This window comes from Aquarana catesbeiana, linkage group LG02 (assembly GCF_042186555.1).
Source record: "Aquarana catesbeiana isolate 2022-GZ linkage group LG02, ASM4218655v1, whole genome shotgun sequence".
In the NCBI taxonomy this organism is placed as follows: Eukaryota; Metazoa; Chordata; class Amphibia; order Anura; family Ranidae; genus Aquarana; species Aquarana catesbeiana.
The window spans coordinates 410509543-410522132 of record NC_133325.1 but is presented as its reverse complement, the minus strand read 5'-3'; positions in this window follow the sequence as shown (position 1 = coordinate 410522132).

The window sequence follows — 12590 nt, the reverse complement described above, 5'->3', positions numbered from 1 at the left end:
AGTATACATTTTTTAAAACAAATTTAGTCACTGCCTATAGGTCATTCATTTGCTAGGCTGCATAATTGATATGGATGGTGTTAAAACAACCGCTACATATATTACCCATGACACCTACATAATTTGACATGTGCTGGAGGATGTTGACAGGGCCATCTTTAATATCATTTAATATTATTAGGACCGTGGACAAAAATTATTTGCTGGCCCACACACACAGATTTACTTTCCTGCAGCCACAGGTTACAGGAAAGTAACTATATAAATGACACCATCAACACAGATAGTGTTGACATGGGATTACCTCCTGGCAAACCATTGTGATCTCCTGCCAGGAGAAGCGGGCCCCACCAAGAAAAAACAGTGCACACAACCATTGGTTACAGAAAGTGTTAAGCAGCATATATCAACCACTTACTTTTTGTAGAACGTTCTGTGGCTGAGAAAGAGTCCCATGTCTCATAATATATGCGAGCCACCTCCAACCATGCTCTCTCCTTCTTTGCATGATCTTTGTAACCTGGATCTCTGAGGTCATATATTGCCGGACGTTGTCTGACAAGCCTAATAATTTCCTCATTGTCATGCACTTGTCGCTTATTTTTTTTTGCCCTAGGCATGCTTCCTGCTGTCTTCCACACTCACATACATCGATATAGGAAGTGATGTATTTGGGAGGAGCAGAGATCATGTGCTTCCGTAGACTTCCGTGGAAGTCGCAACAAAGTCGCGGTGTCAGACATGTACATACGACTTCATTGCGACTTAATACCTTTCTATGGAGAACAAGTCGCACCGAAGACGGAACAAAGTAGTGCAAGAACCTTTTTTCGAGTCGCTGCGACTTGAGTCGCACCAATGAGAACGGGGACCATTGAAATACATGGGTTTTGACTTGTCATGCGACTTGACATGTGTCAAGTCGCAAAATAAGTCGCACTAGTGGAAACAGAGCCTTAGTGTTTTACTTTAAGCATTATTAAAATCACTGCTCCCGAAAAATCATTTGTTGTTAAAATTTTTTTTGCATTGATACATGTCCCCTGGGGCAGGACCTGGGTCCCCAAACACTTTTTATGGCAATAACTTGCATATAAGCCTTTAAAATCAGCACTCTTGATTTTTCACGTTTGCGTCACATAGACTTTAACAGTGTTCGCACAAATATTTTGCCTGTTTGCATGTTCTGCTGCTGGGGGGGGGGGGGTGTTTTGCTCATCCCTATTGACCATATATGGCCAATAACTAGGGCGGACTGACCATTTGGGCACGCGGGAACTGCCCGGGGTCACTAGGGGGCCCATGAGAGGCTACACATTTCATACAGGAACAGTATATTAAGGTCTGTCTCAATAATGTGTCCATCCTAAACCCAGACACATTATTCAGACAGGAATATGGCTCAAAGTGGGGCCTGGCAGGAGGGTGAAAGGCACTCAGGATATGAGAAGATGAGAACTGCCGGTGATGGCGAGAGGAGCAGAGGACAAGAGGACAAGGAGGAGGCGGCGGCAGCACCCAACCTGCTGCTGAAAGTAGTTCACCTGTGCAGTGGAGGCGGAGCGAGTCGCGGTCCTGAGTTGTGGTCTTTCCTGTTACATGCAGCTGCTGATGGAGCTGGCAGGAAGGTGAGAGGAGTCCCTGACTGGGTGACATGACTGGAAACTGACTCTTTCAGCAGGCTGATATAGTGATCAGAGGACCCTGCTGATGGGTACATTATTGGCATCTGAAAGTTGCAAAACATCTCCTCACTTACCTCCCCACCCCCATCTCTATCACCCCTCCACCCCCTCACTCATTCCTCTGTCTCACCTCTCCATCCCTTCTATCTCCCCCCTCCATCCCCCCCTCACTCACCCCTCTCTCTCACCCCTCCATCCTCCCTCATTCATCCCTCTCTCTCACCCCTCCATCCCCCTCACTCATCCCTCTCTCTCACCCCTCCACCCCCCTTTTTCTCACCCCTCCTTCCTCTTTCTCTCACCCACTCCAACTCTCTCTCTCACCCCTCCCTCTCTCTCACCCCTCCTCCCTCCCTCTCTCACCCTTCTCCCTCTCTCCCCCTCCTTTCCTCTCTCTCTAACCCCCTTCCTCTCTCTCTAATCCTCTCCCTCTCTTTATCCCCATCCCTCTCTCTCACCCCTACCTCTCTCTCACCCCCCTCCCTTTCTCTCTCACTCCCCCTCCCTCTCACCCTCCTCTGTCTCTCATACCTTTTTTCTGTCTCTCACCACCTCTGTCTGTCACCCTCCTCCCTCTTTCACCCCTCCACCCCCCCTCATTCATCCTTCTCTCTCACCCCTCCACCCCCTCACTCTCACCCCTCCTTCCTCTCTCTCACCCCCCTTTGTCTCTCACCCCCCTTTCTTTCTCTCTCTCTCTCTCACCCCTCCCTTTCTCTCTCGCCCCCTCCCTTTCACCCCCTCTGTCTCTCACACCTCTTCTCGTTCTTACCCCCCTCTGCCTCTCACCCTCCTCCCTCTCTCTCTTTCACACCACCTCTCTCTCTCTTACCTTTCCCTCTCTCTCACCCCTCTGTCTTTCATCCCTCCCTCTCTATCTCACCCCATTCTTCTCTCTCACCCCGTTCTCTCTCTCTCACTCCCTCCCTCTACCCCGTTCTCTCTCTCATCCCCAACCTCTCCCTCTTACCTCCTCCCTCTCTCTCTCTCACCCCCTGTCTCTCATTCCTTCCTCCCTCTCTCTCACACACACACCTCTCTCTCACCCCTCTCTCACCTCTCTTTCCCTCTCTCCCTCTCTCCTTTCTGTCCCCCCCCCCCCACACTTACTACCCTTTCTATATCTCTTTCCTACTTTCCTATCTCTCTCTTTTCCCCCTATTCCTATCTCACCTCATTTCTCTCCCCCCCCCCCCTTTCTGTCTCTCTCCCTCCACACCCTCTTCTTCTCTAATAGGATTCTCTGGCATATTTCAGGCTCTCAATAAAAAATGTGCTATCTCAGTAGATTTTCCATGTTTTATCAGTGAAAAAAAGAGTCGGGGGGTTGGGAACCCTGTAAGGAAAGAGCTGCGTGGAAGCTGAATGGCCACACAAGGCAATTATACCCTCAATCGTTGAGCATCTTTACTGTACTATGTAATCAGCAGGCTCTACCTACAGCGCCCAAGAGTCACACCCAATGTTTGCTGCAGTCAAACACAGGCCCACTGCTTTCCTAAAATGTCCCTGGTTATATCATAAAGATGGCTGCTGCATGGCAGCCACCTTTAAACTTGGAAATGCCCAGAGGCTTCTATGAAAAAGAGCCAGGAACTTCCATGCAGGCTATGCTGCAGTAGATATTTAAATGCCCCCTCTATAGAGCTGAGCTGCAATATGTGGGGCTTTGTGTGGAAATTGGAGTGTGTGTGGGTAAATCCAGGATACAAGTACAGAAGAAATTAGACAAAAAATATAATAGACTAAACTGGAAGTGTACTGCTGCCCCTTCCAATACACTACCACCAGGGTGGAGTGTACTGAAATTAAATATAAGCGAAACATAGGTCTGGCGCTGTTCTGATTTGGGATAAGACACTTATCGTAGTAAACCCGTTGTGTTACACCCTCTGCAGTTTTCCGTATTTGAAGTGGGTGTGTAGGGAATATAATCAACACAATACAAAAAAGGTATATATATAAGATTTCAACAAAAAAAAAAATTATACCTATATGTGTGTGTTACACCCTCTGCAGAGCGTAATATCTTGTGAGGTGTTGTTTGAATATGTTAACCTCTAATGAAAGAGGGATTCATATATGACTAGTATATGAGTCTGGATAGAGAAAAACAGCAATAATACTCTAATGCCCCGTACACACGGTCGGATTTTCCGATGGAAAATGTCCGATTGGAGTGTGTTGTCGGAAATTCTGACCGTGTGTGGGCTCCATCGGACATTTTCCATCGGATTTTCCGACACACAAAGTTGGAGAGCAGGAGATAAAATTTTCCAACAACAAAATCCGTTGTCGGAAATTCCGATCGTGTGTACACAAATCCGACGGACAAAGTGCCACGCATGCTCAGAATAAATAAAGAGATCAAAGCTATTGGCCACTGCCCCGTTTATAGTCCCGACGTACGTGTTTTACGTCACCGCGTTTAGAACGATCGGATTTTCCGACAACTTTGTGTGACCGTGTGTATGCAAGACAAGTTTGAGCCAACATCCGTCGGAAAAAATCCTAGGATTTTGCTGTCGAAATGTCCGAACAAAGTCCGACCGTGTGTACGGGGCATTAGTGTTTATTGGTGCTACACCCTCTGCATATGCTCAGTGTGGGTACTGTGAACTAGTGTGCATAAGTAACCCTGTGTAATAGAAACACAATAATGTACTGGAGGCTTAACTATAACAAAAAAAAATTCCAGAATGTGTTACATCCTCTGTAAACCACTGCCCAAAAAAGTGTTAGCAAGCTGGTATGTAGAGTAAAACAAAGTGTGTGAATAAATAGAAATGCCTATGAGCTAGATGTATTCTAGTGCAAATAGTGTGATGAGACCAAATGAGTGATGGTACAAACCGGTGTAATTGAAATCTTTGAAGTGTGTTACACCCCCTGGTAAGTATAGACAAAATTGATTGTGTGCAATAAATGATAAATGACATATTATAGTAGATAATACATATCCTAGTAGATCAACATGCACAAAAAAAAGTGGCTAGTGCTCAAAAAAGTGTCCAGTGCTTATTACAAAACAAAGTGACTTGTGCTCATAAAACATCCAGTGTTTAGAAAAAGATGCTGTTTTTGAGAAACTTCTTATTTAGGTGACAGTTGGTGATCCTTATTTGTGCTCCTATTATGAATGCACTCACCAACAAGCCTCACCCCCCCCCCCAGGGGTACTACGCGGTCACAGTATCTGCCACTGTGCAGAAATCCTTGGTAACCCTGGTCTTTACTTTAAATGTTGTTGGAGACATTTTTATTTGTTCACATCTGCTTTCTTGCTAAACTTGCAGGATCATTTCAAAGAATCAGTACAGCTGGATCGTCCCCAACTGGTCCTGTCAGTGTCACACAGGCCGCCACCACAACTGGCAGGTGGGATACACTAGGGAATGGCTTGAGTATGGACACAGGGTGCCCCATGATCTCTTATTGCCCAGGGGCTCCATGAGTTGTCAGTCCGTCCCTGCCAATGACATCGACCAGTCAGTTTATTGACATCTGGCTGCCAGCCAGGAAGTTGTCATCTATAGTAAGAGTCTAATGGGAGAGGGTTGTTGGAGCTGGTTGTCATGTTTGTGTCAGCAGGTCATTCTTTATCATGAGTGACAATAGGTATACATCGCTGGGCAGTGTGATTGATTTTAGATTTACATTGTAGGGCATTTTTTAATTGGTATTTGTGTGTTTATTTACTTTGCACATTTTTTTGTGAATGGGTAACAAGGGGTACTATGTATCCCTTATTTCTAGGCTGGGCAACCTTTGAGAGGTAGAGATCTACCTTAAAACATTGAAGGAATCAAAAATCACCAGGGTGGGACACCTTTTTTTAAACTAGCAAGGCCCCAATAAAATGTAACAACAGCATGAAGAGAAAAATAATAAAACAAATGTCACTCTGAAAATATAAACTTATGCCGCGTACACACGAGCGGACTTTTCGACCAGACTGGTCCGACGGTCTATCCAACAGACTTTCGGCGGACTTCCGACTGACTTTCCGAACAAATGGACTTGCCTACACACGATCACACCAAATTCTGACGGATTCATACCTGATGACGTAGGACCGGACTAAAATAAGGAAGTTGATAGCCAGTAGCCAATACCTGCCCTAGCGTCGGTTTTCGTCCGTCGGACTAGCATACAGACGAGCAGACTTTTCTATAGGAACTGGGTCCAGTGGAGTTCCGACGTAAAGATTTGAAACACGTTCCAAATCTAAAGTCCGTCAGATTTTCGACCGAAAAAGTCCACTGCAGGTCCGATGAAGCCCACACATGGTCGAATTGTCCGCCGGACTCGTCCGTCGGACCAGTCCGGTCGAAAAGTCCGCTCGTGTGTAACCCATTTTATTGGTTAACTTTAGTGAGGAACTTTTCTCACTAAAGCATTCATTTTCATTCACTTTTTTCATGTCTGGAAAATAGATGGTTATCCCAAGTCTGTTACAGGAGTCCATCGTGATGTGAAGACATAATAACTGGTACTGGTACTGTAGACTAACTTGCTTGGTTAGTTCCAGGCCTGGCTAAGCTGAATTCTGTCTTGGCTGGCCTCAGTTCTGGCCCAATTGGCTGGTTTAAGTTCTGGCCTTGTTAGTAGGGTTGAGTTCTGGCCTGGCTGACTAGTTTGAGTTGGGCTGAATTCATGCTCAGCTGCCTAGTTTAAGTTTTGGACTGGCTGGATGAGTTGAGTTCTGACCTGGTTGGCTGGTTTGAATTCTGGCCTAAATTCTTGCCTTGCTGGGTGGACTGAATTAGGTCCTAGCTAGCTAGCTGGTTGACTGGCTGGGCTGTGTTTTGGCCTGGCTTGCTGGGCTGGGTCCAGTCTGTAAGAGCAGTATACATTTTGGGTAAGACAGAGCAGAGGTTAGGAGTAAGTAATGCAGAGTTCAGAGGACAGTAGTAAGTAAAGCAGAGTTCAGGAGTTTGTAATGCAGAGTTCAGTGATCAGTAGCTTGTAATGTAGAGTTTAAAGTTTGCAATGCGGGCTTAGTCAATAGTGTGTAATTGAGAATTCAGAGGTCAATAGATTGTAATGTGGAGTTCAGAGGTCAGTAGATTGAAATGCAGAGTTCAGAGATCAGTAGTTTATAATGCAGGGTTCTGAGTTCACGACTTTACAATGCAGAGTTTAGAGATCAAGAGTTTGTAAGGCAGGGTTCAGAGGACAATAATTTGTAATGCAGAGTTTAGTAGTTTGTAATGTGTTGTGCAGACATGTCCTCTGTCCTCAACCACCAGTATCCCCTATATTGCAGCATTTACAGAAGGCTAGCATCTGCATCCCATGGCTGAATTATATTTATTCCCCCCCAAAATTCCCCCCTAAATGCAGAGCATCTCAATTCTGGTGTGCTTTTCCCTGCCGTTCCACCTGTCATGTCTATCCCAGGCTCTTGTGTGTTATTTCACATACAAGTGCTTGGGATGGATGAGAGAGGATAGCCAATAGGTACTAGGTAGATTGTGATCTGACAATTTGCTGTCCCTCCCTTTCCTGGGCAGCAAGGAAAAAAAAACAAAAATGTCATGGAAAACACATGGAATCCACAGAAAAGGAGAACAAATAAAAAACCATGCCCACAATATAACTTCAATCATGTAATCCAGCAATGTAGATGAATTAAGAATCACATTAAACAATGTGCCAACGGCCCACTGACATGAACAACATGACCCACGCTGACAATCATCTCCTGATTCACTCTTGCAGCAAATGACAGCTACACAATTGACAGCTGAATGTCAACAAACAGGCCAAGGATGCTGGCTGATGTTATTGACCAAATATTTGGCCAATGACATTACATATTTTGCTTACAAAGAAGAACAGAACTGTCATTTAGTGGCAACCTTTTTTTTCCCGGTCACTTTGCTGGAGAACATCCTACAGGTATGCCACTTCACATGGAGGTTTAAGACACCACAAAGGAGGTAATTTAGAGGAATCATGCATTTCTAATGTTGCTCTTTAATCCTTATTCAAAGACCTATTCCCTGCTGACCAGTATTTTCTCAAAAACATGTTTGCATTGGAACATGTCTTTAATGACAGTGCCCCGCTACCTATGCCTTTTTTTTACCAAAAGCTTGCAAATTGGCCAGAAAAAAAAAAAAAAAAGATTTAGCTTCCATAGGCTTCAGTGGGGTTTATGCACTATGTTTGAGGTTCGAAAATGTTTTCAAGTGTTTGGCGGATGTCCAGCAAAACGTACTTTGCTTGGTTCGCTCATCACTAGTGAAGACTTAGAAAAAGTAAACTTCTTTTTCCTTGGATCATTTATAAACAGCAAACGATCCAGCAGTCATTAAATACGATGCAGATTGACCCTTGGAAGGGAAACAATAAAAACCTTAGGTAAGATCTTCAAGGGTACTGATGCTTCTATAAGCACAAAGATAAGAAATGTCCAGACTTTGATATTTTCTGTTATTCTCTATGGATGTAAAAGCTGGACAATGAAGAAGCAAGACAGGAAAAGTATTGCCTTTGGAAGAATTCTTTGAACACCTTGGACAGCAAGAAAAACAAACAAATGGATCATTTAATAAATCAAGTCCAATCTCTCACTAGAATTCCTGATGAGTAGGCTAAAGCTGTCTTATTTCAGACATATTGTGAAGTGTTGTAAAAAGAACAAGATGATCAGTAATAAGGTGAATGCTCACAAAAATTGAACGAGCCATTCTGAAGTCTTAATACCCAAACAGAAGACAGATCATTCTTGTGGTCAACAGGAATGGGTATCAACTTGGAGCCATTTATGTTATATGATATCTATATACTGGATACAGGTTATGAAGTTACTTTAACACCTTCCCGCCCGGCCCATACTGAAATGACGGCCCGGCGGGAGCACTGTTGTTCTGGGACAATGTCATATTTGGTTCAGAGACAACAGTGGGAGTCATTGGCTCCCACTGATGTAAATCACAGCCAGTGAGGAGGGAGTGGAGGCAGTGCCGAGCCATGCTCTGTGTGTCAGTGGACACAGAGAGAGGCTCAGGAACGAGCCTGTACATGTGCCCCCATAGCAACCAGCTTTCTATGGGTCTCGGGTCCCCAGGGGGGACCTGAGAAGAGGAGGATTGGGAATGCTTTGTGCAATACTATTGCACAGAGCAAGTATTTATGTTTGTTAGTTAATAAAATTGAATCCTTTACAATCACTTAAATTGAACAAGCTGAAGTTAGAAGCAGATTGGCTACCATCTACAGATGCGCCAGATTTTGCACTCTCGAGTTTTAGTAAATCATGCTCAATGTGACCAAAGGCCTATTATCCCCTTTCTGCTGTGCGTACGCAGATATGCAGGCATCAAACCAGTACCGTTGTTTAGAGTGGGCGATCGGCTTTCCAGGGATGACAACCGATGCGGCTAAAAGCCTCTCGATTGTTATCCCGGAGGAGCAGGAGGGGACATCCCCCCTCCCGCTGCCTCCCGCTGCCTCCCGCTGCTCTGACTGGGCCTCCCGTCCCATCCGGAGACCCGATCCACCACTTCCGGCGGCTAGAGACAGACTGGCACGAAGGCGGAGATGGCTTCGTTCCAGTCTCCTGAATGTAAAGACGGAAGCGACATCACAACGTCACTTCCTGTTTACTGGGCTGCCAATGGCGCCAGATTTTAAAAGATATACAGTATTCAGAATTGCCATTTTCGACCACCGATCCCTCCATAAAGTGTACCTGTCAGCACCTATTACTGTCACAAGGGATGTTTACATTCCTTGTGACAGCAATAAAAGCGATGATTTAAAAAAAAAAAAAACACACAAATTAATAATATAAAAATAAATTAAATAAATAAGAAAAAAAAAAGTAAAGCGCACATGTGAGGTATCGCCACGATCGTCAGAGTGAGAGCAATAATTCTAGCACTAGACCTCCTCTGTAACTCTAACCTGGTAACCGTAAAAAAAATTTAAAGTGTCGCCTATGGAGATTTTTAGGTACTGTCGTTTGTCACCATTCCATGAGTGCGTGCAATCATAAAGTGTGACATGTTTGGTATCTATTTACTCGGCGCAACATCATCTTTCACATTATACAAAAAAATTGGGCTAACTTTACTGTTTCGATTTTTTAAAATTAATGAAAATGTCCCCTTTCCTAAAACGCCACTGCAAAAATACCGTTTGACATAAAATATTGCAACAATCGCCATTTTATTCTCTAGATTCTCTGCTAAAAAATATATATAATGTTTGGGGGTTCTAAGTAATTTTCTGGCAAAAAATATGGATTTTAACTTGTAAACACCAAATGTCAGAAATAGGCTTAGGCGTGAAAGGGTTATTTAAACAGTACTGAAAGGAATCTAAAACATGTTTTCTTTAAGAAAGGTAAGAATGTGAGCTATATAATCAGAGTTTATCATTAGTCCACTTTATGCCCCATATTCCCTGTGCTTCCATGTATTTTTACTTTAAACAACTGGACTGCTAATGATATTCACAGTAATATTTTGCACTACACTTTTCATGGAAAAATTTGCTCACTTTATGCATATTAACCAGTATACAACAGTTCCAGAATCTGGAGTTGTATGTTACTCTGCCCTTAGCAATATGGCAAGAATTGGATGACTATATCCTCCACATGCCTGAAAAACTGTATTGTGAAAGGTTTAATTCTCAGCCATCTGTCCCAGGGAGACACTAAATGACCAAATCTTTTTCAGACTTTTCAAATTCAAAGAAAACATGGAATTCGACAGCTTGTAAAGTAGATCTTTTTCTCCTACATAGAGAATGTATCATGACAACTGCTGCTTTAAAAACTGGCAAATAATCCTTCTGCCAATCCATGTCTTTGCCAATTAATTTTGATTCCAGCATGTTTTTGAGGAAGAAGATAGAAAAACATTTTATTCACCCAATTAAAGAAAATAAATAAGTGAACAAGGATATACTGTCAAGGTTTCATAACCTGCATGATCTGTCCAGGGGATAAAATAAATAAATAAAAGTTTTTTTATGAGAAGGACCCTATTTATGTGTGTGCTTCCTTTGCTGATTTTGTTATGCTATATGTTAAAGAAGACATTAAAGTGGTTCTAAAGCCTAAATGTTTTTGCATTAATGCATTCTATACAATAATGTAAAAAACCTTCTGTGTAACAAAATCACCCCCCCTTATGATTAACGGAGCCCATTTATGAAGCAGCGCTGTGCATGAGAGCCGAGGCTCTCCCAGCTCTGTCCCTTAACTCCGGGCAGATTGAGCACATTGAGCACATTGGCTCCTGCTGCTGTCAATCAAATGCTGTGATGAGAGTGGGGGGGCAGGGCCAGGATGCCCAGTCTGTGTCAATAGATGCAGGCAGGGCAGTTCTGCTGCGAGCCTGCACAAACGCCCCCATTGGAAGTGACTTCCTATAGGGGCACTCACTGAAGAGGAGGAGCCAAGAGTGCTGGTGGGAGACCCCAGAAGAAGAGGATCGGGGCTGCTCTGTGCAAAACCATTGCACAGAGCAGGTAAATATGACATGCTTATTATTTTATTTAAAAAAAAGGAACCTTTAATATCACTTTTAAATCATGGTTGATTTTATGTAGGTAAATGGTCAGATGTACAGTAGCTAAATTAGAAGTTAAAGAATAAGAAACCTTCTTGCTTAATCTAGCTTAATTTTTTAATATCCATGTGCACTAAGGACACGTGGATATGTGAATAATGAATGAATATGCAAAAATACTAGTTAACCATAACAGTATTTTTCCTTTATAGCAGTTTTTAAACATTGAAAAAATGCAGTCCATCCACACATATTTTAGGATTTGGGAACACAGGTTGACACAACCAATATCTCCTGAGGAGTGTAGCAACATCTGGCCCCGAATAGCTAAATGTTCCTTTAACACAACTAGGGATGCAGCCTATAATGTTCTCTTGAGGTGGTACAGGGTACCAGTACCTTTGATAAAAAAAGTAGCCATGTTCTACAGTGACAGGTGCTTCTGGGAATATGGCTGATTATGCTCCACACATGGTGGTTTTGCCTGGAACTGATATCCTTTTGGTCAAGAGTTTTTGGTCTTATCCAAACTCAATTTCATGTCACTATCCTGAAAGACCCTAGAACACCTCCCTATCTTAGGCCTTTCTAACTTCCAGCAAACGCTTACCATCTTTCTTTTTATATTGGCTAAAAAGGTCATTGCCAGAAGTTGCAAGAAACCTATGGTGGCCTTGAAAGAAGTTAAAACACATATGAATGTGCTGCCTGTCTAGTGCCGCGTACACATGACCGGACTTTACGGCATACTTTGCCTGGCGGACTTTGCGACGGACTTTACGACGGACTTTCCGAATGAATGGACTTGCCTACACACGATCAACCAAAGTCCGACGGATTCGTACGTGATGACGTACGACCGGACTAAAACAAGGAAGTTCATAGCCAGTAGCCAATAGGTAGCTAGTCCGTCGGACTAGCATACAGATGAGTAGACTTTTCGACCGGACTCGAGTCCGTTGGATAGCCAATAGGTACCCTAGCGTTGTTTTTTGTCCATCGGACTAGCATACAGACGAGTAGACTTTTCGACCGGACTCGAGTCCGTCGGATAGATTTGAAACATGTTTCAAATCTAAGTCCGTCAAACTTTTGAGAAAACAAAGTCCGCTGGAGCTCACACACGATCGAATTGTCTGACGAAATCTGGTACGCCGGACCAAGTATGCTGTAAAGTCCGATCGTGTGTATGCGGCATAAGAGAAACGCTCATGTCAGAGGCACCACATAGGTGCTCAAGTCTAGAATCAAGTAAAAAATGCCCAGGTCATGAACTAGAAGAAGGGGACTGTTTTTTCACCAGCTGGTATGGAAACAGTTGAAGTGCCAAGCTGGCATACAGGCTCTGGGCATGTGGAGGGTTTAGCAACAT